Raw genomic sequence first — 12500 nt, forward strand, 5'->3', positions numbered from 1 at the left:
TTTATAAGACCAGAGCTTGCCTGAGAGATCCATTCATTTTTCGCTGTGACTGCTTTGGCAACACTGCTGTGCTGCATCCGAGCGTTACAGAGAGATTGTTCTGTTCTGTGTGAGACTGGTAAGCCTTAGCCTGCCATTTCTCACAGTGTACTTCATCCTCACTTCAGTGCTACTTAATATAATTAATAATAATAATTTGATTAATTTAATTTTTTTTTAATTTAATTTGTCATCAACTGTAGTGTAAGTGCTGTTGAGTTGACAGTGCACCCAGTGTCTCAGTGGCACTGGGGTGCCCTTGCCCTGGGCTGGCACTAGTGCCTACTGCCTGTCCTGCTTAAATAAATTAAATAGAATTTATAAATAATAATTTAATAGAGTCTATAATTTAATAGTTCATTATAATATTATATATATATATATATTTGTCAGTCATATATATATATACTATAGTATACTAGTGTAGAGTGTACTGTAGACATTCATCTACTAGTGTCTAATTTAAAATCAGTAATATTAATTAATATAATTAATAATTGAATTAATTATAAAATTATATATTTGTCAGTTATAGTTAGTAATAGTATACTAGTGTAGAGTGTACTGTAGACATTCAAGACATCTACTAGTGTCTAATCTAAAATCAGTAATATCAATAATTCTATAATTCTTTCTTATCTTAATAGTTAATTAAATTAGCTATAAATAAAAGTAATAATATTAATTAATTACTACTAGCGTATAGTTCAGCTAATCTTATTAGTACTGGTGCTGCAGCTCTATAGTTTGTGCTTTGTTTTAGCAACAGCAAGAGACCAAGTCAATTTTTCTTAATTAATAATCTTTCATTTTATTTCATTTGTTTTGCTCACCTCAGTCCATCAGTGAAGTGAACTTGTTGGGCTAGTGAGTGCAGCCGCATAAGTGCTGTGTTTTTTTTTGATCAGCAAGCAGTGACGTTAACTGTTTTGCAAAGATTTTCTCATTTATTTTACATTTTATTTCAATTTTATTAAAAGTACCCTTAGTGTTTTGCTCACCTCAGTCCATCAGTGAAGTGAACTTGTTGGGCTAGTGAGTGCAGCCGCATAAGTGCTGTGTGTTTTTGTTCAGCAAGCAGTGAAGCTAACTGTTTTGCTGTGACATTTTATTTTATTTCTAATTCTTCTCAAGAAAAATTGACTGTGACGAGCTGTACTAAGCAAAGCTTCAAGCTACTAGCTGTAGTACTAAAATAATTCTAATCTTCTTTAATCTTAATCTATAATATATTATAAATAATATATAACAATATAAATTCTAATTCATAATCTATAATATAAGTTCTATAATATAAATTCTAATTCTAAATTCTAAATTCTAATTCATAATCTATATTCTTCTATCTATAATACATAATATATAAGTAAATTATTTCTAATCTATTAATATTATATAACTTAATATTAATTAATAAACCATACTGAATCTGATTTAACCTCACTTTAGCTTAGTGGGTTTGAGAGCGTCTGCCTAGAGGTAGACTTATAGTAAGGAAATATAGCTTTAGGCTAGCATAGTAGTAGGCTAAGCTCTTAGGCCCGTGTAAATTCTAATTAAAAATAAAATACTGCTAGTTATTAAATAGTTAATCTTGAGTTAATAATTTAACCCCTTAATGACAATTGCCGGTCCTGGCACGGCACGGAAAAGCATGTGCTTTACGACAATTGACGTGCCAGGACCGGCACGTCTTTAAACGGGTGCAGAAAGCGATCTACTATCGCTTTCTGCACCCAAAAAGCGTTGCTGAATGCCTCGACCTCGAGGCATTCAGCAACGCCGCGAGCGGCACGAAGGGGCCATCTCTGGCCCCTCCACGGGGCGTCAACATCCGCCATACTTTGTATGGAGGCGGACGCCCGTTTTAAAAGCGTTTAGGAGGCGATCGACGATCGCCTCCTAAACTTAAATGGTGTCGCTGGAATGCCTCGATCAGGAGGCATCCAGCGACACCAAACACTAACCTTTTGATGGGCTGTGACCGCTCCGGAGAGCGGTCACAGCCGCAGCTGCCGGCAATCTTCGCCATCAAGGAAGATGGCCGCCGTCCTGTAACAGGAACCACAAATTTTAAAAGTTCGCTAGATAGTCCAGACCATCTAGAGAACTTTGGCTCCACCATGCAAGTCAATGGAGCCCAGCTTTCTAATCACAGTGTGATTAGTAAAAATAAATTAAAAAATAAAATAAAATTAATAATAATTAGAAAAAAATAGTAAAAAAACAGTAAAATGTAAAAAATCATTTCCCACTGATGTCACTATCAGGGGAACCTCCAAGTTGAAAAAAAATGTTACATTTTTTTTTTAAAAAAATAATAAAAAAAAAATATATATATATAAAAAATATATTTTTGTGAGCAAGTCCTAAAATTAGCATATTAGCTTAAAACAATTCTCGCATGGAAAGAGTTAAAATACTGGCATATTAAATGCCCGTGGGGTGTCTACTTTTAAAAAATGTATGATTTGATGGGGTAAATTGAATGGGCCAGGTTCAACAACGTCCCAATTAACACGGGGGGAAGGATGGCCACACATCTAATTTCCAATTAGAAAAATGCACACGTACCAAATGTGGCCTTTTAGTTCCCCCCAAAAATGACACACCCATGCATGTGGGGTATCACTGCACTCAGGAGATGTTGCTGAACACATTATGGGGTGTCGTGTGACAGCGGCATATACCAGGAGCTGTAAATTCATACATAAAGTAGGTGTGTGTGGGAAAAATACACACACAAAAATATTACTGCAAACTTTGAAAAAATGCTGGTGGTAAAATATGTGCATGCAAAGAGTTAAAATACCAGCATTTAAAATACCCTGTGGTGTCTAGTTTTGAAAAATATATGGTTTTGTTGGGCACACTGAAATGGCCTGGCTCAAAGATGTACCAAATAGGGCATGGGCAGTGGATCCCAAATGCCAAAGTTCAACATTGAAAAAAGCGCATGCCCCAAATGTGGCCCTTTTGCCCCAAAACAGCCAGGCAAAATCATTCATGTGAGGTATCGCTGTACTCAGGAGATGTTGCTGAACACATATTGGGGTGTTTTGTGATAGTGACATATACGAGAACATTTTAATTCATACCTGAATTAAAATGTGTGTGGAAAACCAAATGCAAAAAAATGACTACCACAAAGTTTGACAAAGACTGGTGGTAGATATGGTGCATGGAAAGAGTTAAAATACTAGCATTTGAAATACCCTGGGGTGTCTAGTTTTCAAAAATATATGGGTTTATTGGGCACACTGAAATGGCCCGGCTCAAAGATGTACCAAATAGGGCATGGGCAGTGGATCCCCAAATGCCAAAGTTCAACATTGAAAAATGCGCATGCCCCAAATGTGGCCCTTTTGCCCCCAAACAGCCAGGCAAAATCATTCATGTGGGGTATCGCTGCGCTCAGGAGATGTTGCTGAACATATATTGGGGTGTTTTGTGATAGTGACATAAACTAGAACATTTTAATTCATACCTGAAGTAAAATGTGTATGACAAAACAAATGCAAAAAAATGACTACCATAAAGTTTGACAAAGACTGGTGGTAGATATGGTGCATGGAAAGAGTTAAAATACTAGCATTTGGAATACCCTGGGCTGTCTAGTTTTCAAAAATATATGACTTGATGGGGTAAATTGCATTGGCCGGGTTCAAAGATACCCGAAATGGCACATGGGGGGAAGAATTACCAGATTTGGAAAAAATGGCTTTGAAATAGCAAAACGCTACCTGTACTTATTGCCCCATAATGGGTAGAAAAAAGCAAAAAAACATAAAAACATTGGGTATTTCTAAACTCAGGACAAATAGTAGAATCTATTTAGCAGGTTTTTTCATTACCTTTTATAGATGAGTAAAAGATTTTTCAACTAAAAGTTAGAAACAGTCATTTTTTTCTAAATTTTTCACCATATTTTATAATTTTTTTAATAGTAAATAATATGATACAATCAAAACAATGTCATCTAAAGAAAGCCCTTCTTGTCCTGAAAAAAACAATATCTAATGTGTGTGGGTTCAGTAAACGGGAAAGAAGAAAATTACAGCTAAACACAAGCAGCGCAGAAATGTTAAAAAGGCCATTGTCACAAAGGGTACAAAAAGTAAAATCAGCCTTTGTCTCGAAGGGGTTAAATAACTTTAGCACTTTGCCAGATTGCACACAACAGCACAGTGCAGTAGTGCATAGTTTTACTTTTTAAGCAGTAGCACTGAAGAGAACTTCCTCTAATTTTTTTGTCTTTAATTCATTTTTCCTTTCTTTTAATTTTTTTTTAATTTTTTATTTTTTTATAGTTTTTTAAACACTACACTACACTACACACACAACACAAAATTTGAAATGGATCCTCCTTTTGGGACTAAGGAGGGACAAGCTCCATCTACCACCACCACCACCAGCACTGTTATGGAACCACTATATATCAGCAAGAAACGCTTATTGCTTTAATGAATATAAGCTGGCCTCGACCAATAAAGGGTTACACCTCACGCAGATACGTGGGAGACGCAAGTAGCAGTGTATTCAATTATCTATGTTTTACTAACCGCAAGCGCCATCCTGACTATATCTAGTTACAGGAAAGTATCTAACTGTTTTCTGCCTTTCTGCCTATTTCCGCATAGTTTCAGGATTAACCAATTAATAAGCTTTACGTAACCTGACGTCCCTATTTCCGGACACTATATAATCTATAATATAAACAAAATAAAGCAGAGTGATTTTGGACCTGACCCAGAGTGTGTCGTGTGTCTTATTTCTCTCTCCGTGCACGTACATTTATATTCACATAATTTGGAGCAGTTCAACAATTGAAGAAAGGCTTTATTGGAAAGCATCCAAAACAGTTGGCGCCCAACGTGGGGCTCGAGGAAGTCGTACCTGTCGGAGGTCCCTCCCGGGGAGAGTTCACGCCGTGAGCTGACGATTGGACCCTGGGACTGCAGCCCAGTTACAAGGTAAGATCGTTTCTTATCTACCTTGTGTGTCACTCGTTACTTTTGACGTGTGTATTCGGAGGAGGGAACTCAGGTGGTTAACGCACCCTCGAGAGGCAATAAAAGAACCCCATGTAAATATACTGTCATAGTCACTTGTTGAACTGTGGTGCCTCCCTTTTCTGGCAAGCACACGGTAGTGGGAAGGAATCGGTAAAGTGTTGCAAGTCTACACCGGATCAACCCAGTTGCTCTGATCCCCAGACGGTGCCGTAAGACTAACACTAATTTGGACAGCCCAGTTGCCTGTCCCAAGCACACTGTAGTAGGAAGGAATCGGTAAAGTGTTTCAAGTCTACACCTGATCAACCCAGTTGCTCTGATCCCAGACGGTGCCGTAAGACTAACACTATTTTGGACAGCCCAGTCGCCTGTCCCCAGTGCATAATATTACTACAGTGTGTGTGCCTTGCTCGTATCAGAAGGTTTCGGACGGTTGCGGACAAGGTTACGATATCGTTGCGGAATGGGGAACGATAACAGCGTTCCAAGTGGGTTCTGTACGCCCTCCCAATTAGTTGCCAACAGACGAGGGAAAAGATACATTAAGCAATTATCTAAGTTGGAAAAACGATATAAAATACCCAGAGGAGGAACCTTATCAATTTGCACCTGGCAAAACCTCCTAAATGAAAAAGCAGGAAAATTAGACGACGACGGATTGAAAGATACTGTTAAAATCTGGCTAGATTGTAGCAAAGAATTGAAATCGTTAGATGGCGAAGAAATGTATGATGAAAAACACTCAAGATATCTGTGTAAAATTCCAATGTCTCATACGCCACCGCTCTATAATGGCGCCGAGTCGCCGGACAAGGGGTGGAGCTGCCCAGCCTGTAATGCAATGACGTCAGGAAGCCGTCGCTCTTGTCTGTACTGTGAGGCCCCCCGCCCCCTGTCTACTCCGGCTACTGTGTCGTGTCTGACACAGACACCAGCGCCATCTTGTGACGCACTTCACCAACTGTCTTTAGTGAAAAATCCCCACCAATTGCCTGCCCCGTTTTCTGTTATATCCGGTACAGGCATCGGCGCCATCTTTGTTAACTGACAACGCCCAAAATTCTGGCCTACCTCTGGCTCCGTTGTCTTCTACGTCTATTCCCACAGTGTCATTGTACCCAGTAGTTAATCCGGATGGCACATTTGTATTACCTACCCAGATTACTGCACCCAGACATATGGTCCCAATCATGATAATGGGAAGCGGTGAGGAAACAAAGAAGGTGAATATATCTACTAGTGCTGTTATGCTTCCGGCCCAACACCAGGCTGAGGAAGGCCTACTACTCCAGGGAGGCAAAACACTCAAGCAGTACTATTTCCACCCGCTCCTCCCGTAGTTATACCCCCGGGACCTACACCCAGCACTACTGCCCCGATAATGATGATGGGCCCGGGCGACAGTGCAGAAGGGGAGGAAATAGATATGACCGAGGGCGCAACAGCTGCCCCGACTCAATCCTATGCCGATGAAGGGGAAAAAGTTGCCTGGACCAAAACCACCAGCTAAACCCCAAGGAGGGTCTAGACCCAAACACCCACCTGTTCTCGTTCCCACAGAAATAGATATATATATTGACCAATCCGACGAAGAAGACGCAGGTCTGATCCAGGTCAACTCGCACGATCTTCCCCAGGCCCTCGCCGCCGTTCACGGCACTCTAACCCTAAGCAGCCTTCGAGTACGTCTGCCCCTCAACCACCTCCATCTATGGGAAATACTAATCCTAACAACCCTTTCTCTCCACAGTTTCCCGAGATAATGTCCGGGGCTATAGTGCAAGCCACCCGACTCGCCACAGAAAGTTCTCCACGGGATGGTCTCTCTTCTACAGAACCGCGCTCCAAGTATGTAGTATTTAATCCACAACAATTGTACACAATTGTTAAAGATCTCCCCGAGCCCGATACTCATCCAATGCCATTTTATCGGAAAGTTTCACAGGCCTGGACTACCTATGGATGTACCTGGTCTGACCTTGTTAGTATTGTCCAAGCCAAAGCAGGAGATTACGCAGATCTTATTCTCAACCAAATTATACGAGACCCATCTTATCTACCTTGCGATCCCAGATCCACTGAATCAGGTCAACAGTTTATCAAGGAACTGGAAATCTGGGCGAAGGACAGATTGTCCGAACAAACAGTATCTCTACAGAATATAACTCAAGAAAAAGGAGAGTCAGTGGAGAAATATGCCTACAGAATCAAACGACATTTTCGTGACCTAGGATTCTCACTCCAAGAAATGGCACATATTCGTATGTTGGGTCGTGCCTTTGTAGACGGCCTCCGTTCTGATCTCAACAAAGTACTCACTACCTGCCGCCCGGAATGGAGGTCAATGGAACTCGAAGTCCTTATACAGGTTGCTAAAGGATTGGAGGCAGGAAACAGCAAGAAAAAGTCCGCCATCGTGGCGGTAATGACCGGAGCCGACGCCACTAATGAAGCCACGGACGGACAGCGGCAACCTCGTAAATGCTATGGATGCAGAAAAGTCGGTTATTTTAAAAGAGTATGTCGTAGTCGCCACCTGTGGGCCGCTTATCAAGCCCAGAACCAAAACCAGAACCAGAACACTCCACCTCCTCCTCCTCAGCCATAGGAAATAGGCGAGCAAATGGAGGAGGGGGACTCTATTTGTATGGCCGTCTCCGCCCCTCCTTCCGGCCCTTCCCCTAAGATCACTCTTGATGTAGCCGGAAAACCTTGCTCATTTCTTGTTGACACTGGCGCTGCTCGTAGCGTGCTTTGTGAGACGGATGCACACCCATCCTGGTTATCTGATATACAACTCCCCTGTAGTGGGTTAGAAGGCGTGGTTCAACACAACCCACTCAGACGCCCCTTACCCGTCACAAGCTCTTCAATACATCTGCCTTCATCTACTCTAGCTCAATTTGTGGTCAGTGCCACTTGCCCTTTCAATCTTCTAGGAGCGGATTTTCTCAGCAAAATCCAAGCTAATATCTTTTTTACTGACAATGGAACTGTCACTCTCAATACTGCTCTCGCCCCTGAAGAAACCTCAAGATGAGCCCCCAGACTTTCTAAACAAATTGCTTGACAATTTTCCAGCTATTTTGTGGGCCTCTGGGCCTATGGATATTGGACGACTCAACGTCCCACCAGTACAAGTTGTGCTTAAGGATTCTAACGTTCTTCCATACAAGGCCCAATATCCTTTATCAGTGGCCCAACAAGATGCAATATCTATTCAAGTAGCTGCACTCCTAGAATCCGGTGCAATAATACCTACTACTTCTCCTTGCAATACTCCGCTGTATCCAGTCAAAAAGAAGCAGATCAAAGGCCAACCTCCAGTGTACAGGATGGTACAAGATTTACGCGCTGTCAACGAAGCCACTGTTCTGGATACCCCTATTGTGCCAAATCCACATACTCTTCTATCCAGCATTCCACCTACGGCATCCTGGTTCACTGTAATTGATCTTGCTAATGCCTTTTTCTCCATTCCATTACACCCTTCGTGTCAATATCTTTTTGCATTCACACATGCTGGTCGGCAATACACCTGGACGGTGATGCCACAAGGAGCTCAAAACAGCCCGTCCAGTTTCAGCAAAGCTATGTCTTCTGTGCTTTCTTCATGGCAAGACGCTCACCCGGAAGTTGAGCTCCTGCAATACGTGGATGACCTACTTCTTTGTGCTCCAGACTCATCCATGTGTCAAGAAACTACCCTGGACCTACTCTATTTTCTAGCTACAGCTGGCTGTAAGGTCTCCAAATTGAAACTACAGTTATGTCTTCAAAAAGTGATTTTTCTGGGACATTGTATTACCAAAGGCCGTAAACACCTTACAATGGCACGGAAAAAGGCCATCCTGGAGTTGGCTCCGCCAGAAACTCCATATCAGCTACAGACCTTTCTGGGTCTCATTTCATACTGTCGTCCCTGGATTCCCGACGCTTCTGTTCTAATGCAACCACTATATGACTGTATACCTCGAGAACTACCAGCAATTTTTTATTTAACACCAGAGGCACTGGACTAATTCGACGCTCTACAACAAATGATTGCCTCATCTCCAGCTTTAGGAATTCCGAACTATTCTCTTCCGTTCCGTCTCTATGTTATGGAACGGCAAGGCCATGCCACAGGCGTTCTCACTCAGATGCACGGTGGTCGACATCGTCCCCTCGGATTCTACTCCAAACGATTGGACCCAGTTGCTCGCGTGACACCCTCCTGTGTAAGGGCTATTCACGCTGCCAGTTGTTTTCTGGACGTCACTTCAGATATTGTCCTCGGACATCCCTTGACAATTCTAGCTTCACATGACATCTCAGCTATTTTACAACAGACCCAACCCAGACATCTCACTGCTCAGCGTCATCTTCGTCTCCAAGGGAGTCTGTTATTGCCCGACAATGTTACTATTCAACGATGCAGTGTTCTCAATCCGGCTGCCCTCCTTCCACTTCCAAGGGGGGAGTATACTGATATTCCGTCTACGGATTTTATTGATCTAGCCACAGAAGAAGATCTTCAGGAACAGCTATTGTGGCATATACAGTCATCAAATGTCGATTTTCCAGATGTACCACCCGAGGACGATCCACATGATTGTCTGACCATGATGCAAGCGGAAGTCGGTTCGCCTCCGAACATACAGGATACCCCACTCTCAAACCCAGAATGGACTCTATTTGTGGACGGCTCCAGATATGCCGATGACAAGGGTCGCTTCCATACGGGAATGGCGGTTAAGACTGACACCACTGTACTCTGTGCAAAAGCTCTACGACCGGATCAGTCAGCTCAGGAAGCTGAACTAGCTGCCCTCACCGAGGCCTGCATTATGGCTAAAGATTCTACCGCAAATATCTATACGGATTCCAGGTACGCCTTCGGAGTTGTACATGATTTTGGAGTCATCTGGAAGGCAGGAGATTATATCACTGCAGCAGGGACTCCAATCAAGAACGGGAAAGCAGTTGAAGTTTTGATGACTGCGGCCCTGCTCCCGAAACAAGTTGCAGTGATCAAAGTTAAGGCACACTCACGGGCTGACACTATGGAAGCAAAAGGAAACGCCTTAGCAGATAGTGCAGCCAAGCAAGCAGCCCTCAATGAAGACTCAGCGGTCCCTTTAATGACGGTGACCAAGGAAGCACCAATGGAATTAGACTGGGATATTTTAATTCAATTACAACAACAAGCTTCAACCAAGGAACAAAATCAATGGATACAAGAAGGAGCATCCAAGGATGAGCGGGGAGCCTGGGCCAGAGGCCAATATCTTTGTTTACCCCGGACTTTATATCCTTTAGTCGTATCACTAGCTCATGGACCGACGCATCAGTCTAAAACCATTATGAAGGAGATTATCGAGAAAATCTGGATCGCACCAGGAATCACCCCGATGCTAGCACGAACCACCGAATCATGTTTAATCTGTGCTCAGTGCAATACCGGAAGGACAGAACCTACACCATCCAAATGTTTACCGAATGCTCAATACCCTTTCCAACGGATTCAAATTGACCACATTCAAATGCCGATGTGTCAGACATTTCAATATGTACTGGTAGTGGTCGATGTGTTTTCCGGATGGCCAGAGGCCTATCCAGTACGAAACCAAACTGCACCCACTACCGCCAAGAAACTTATTCAAGAACTTATTTGTCGCTTCGGGGTCCCTGAGGTCATAGAAAGCGACCAGGGACCTGCATTCACTGCAAATATCACCCAAGAAGTGTGGAAGATTATAGGTTCACATCTTGCTTTTCACACTCCCTACAGACCCCAGAGTAGCGGGAAAGTGGAAAGACTAAATGGCATTATCAAGTCAAAAATGTTGAAAATGACACAAGAGACTGGTCTAAATTGGGTACAATGCCTACCCATCGTGCTTTTTGCTATCAGACACACGCCAAAGGCATCACATAAACTCACTCCATATGAAATATTTTTTGGAAGTAGTCCCAGGCCAGGACAGTACTTCCCACAGCAGTTGCAAATGAATTATGAACAATTGCAAAATATGTTATTGCTTTGATTACTCAGTGATCTAATATATATGCCCAAGTTTTCTCTTCTATTCCAGATCCCAATACCCTCGAAGGTACCCATTCCCTATTGCCTGGGGAGTGGGTGGTTGTGAAGAAACATGTCCGATCCACTCTGGAACCGCAATTCGAGGGCCCTTATCAAGTGCTACTAACAATTTCTATCTCAGTAAAAGTTGAAGAGAAGCCCACGTGGATACACGCATCGCACTGCAAGAGTCAAAGGATACAATCCTCCAGCAATTGACTCCTAAAATGTATAGCCTTTGCAAAAGAGTGGGCATCCCACTATTATTATTATTATTTATTTTTCAATATATATGAGGAAAACCAACTCAAGCTACCAGTCACCAGGGGGGTCGGGTAGCCATTACAAGAAACGCACGACAGGCAGGTCCTCCCACTTTTTGGTACAATTCCAGTAGCCACATTATAAATTGTGTGTAAGGCACTTACCTGGCAGACGCGGGGAAGTTCCTCTCCGTCCTCCCGGCAGAAACGCCGGCATCATTCCCTGCTACATGAAGCAGCCGCTCGCACGCGCGGCTACTTCATGAATATTTATGCGGCTAACCGCCGCCTGGATTCCGCTGCGTCGCTATGGCGACGGTGGACGCGGTTACGTCAGGGACGCCGGGGAACGCCTCCCCGGGCTATTTAAACTTCCCAAACCTATCCACCGGTGCTCAGTTGTACTGGTGCTTCCGTACCTATTGAGCCCCTCGTATTTTTACCTGTATCTTGTTCTATTGCTGGTATCCTGACCCTGGTCTGCTCAACGGCTATCGTGAACTTCTGGAATCCTGACCCTGGCTATTCTTACGACTTTGGGTATCTCTGGCATCCTGACCCCGGTCCGCTAAACGGTTATTGTGTATCTCTGGCATCCTGACCTCAGCTTTCCATTTCGGCTCCTGTGTATTTCCGGTATCCTGACCCTGGCTTTCCTAACGACTCTGAGAACCTCCGGTATCCTGACCCTGGTCTGCTTAACGGTGCTGTCCTGATCACCCGTGCTTACAGTAACACCGCCAAGTGCCCTGTTATCCACCTCAGGCCCCTTGTGCGTGTCCTGTACTGAGCAAGCGTGTTCCTTTCCTGCATCCCGGATTCCTTCTGGTAAGACGATCCTTACAGAACAACTGAGCCAAGACATGGAATCCGCAGGAATTGCTGACGCCCTCTCGGCTCTCACGGGACAAATTGCCTCCCTCACTCGTTCTCTTCAAGACCTCCAAACTAGCCACGCACACATGCAGCGTCAACTTCATGAACTCCAGACAAGTCTACCTGCCTCCGGGGAATCCCCTTCTGGAACAGCTCCGCCCCCGGTGATGGAGGAAATCGGTGCTACTGCTCCTGAACCTAAGGTGCCTTTTCCTGAACGTTTCTCTGGGGACAGAACTC

The sequence above is a fragment of the Sceloporus occidentalis genome, unplaced genomic scaffold, assembly GCF_023333645.1.
Source record: "Sceloporus occidentalis isolate IW3139 unplaced genomic scaffold, rSceOcc1.0.p SCAF_65, whole genome shotgun sequence".
NCBI classification, from domain to species: Eukaryota; Metazoa; Chordata; class Lepidosauria; order Squamata; family Phrynosomatidae; genus Sceloporus; species Sceloporus occidentalis.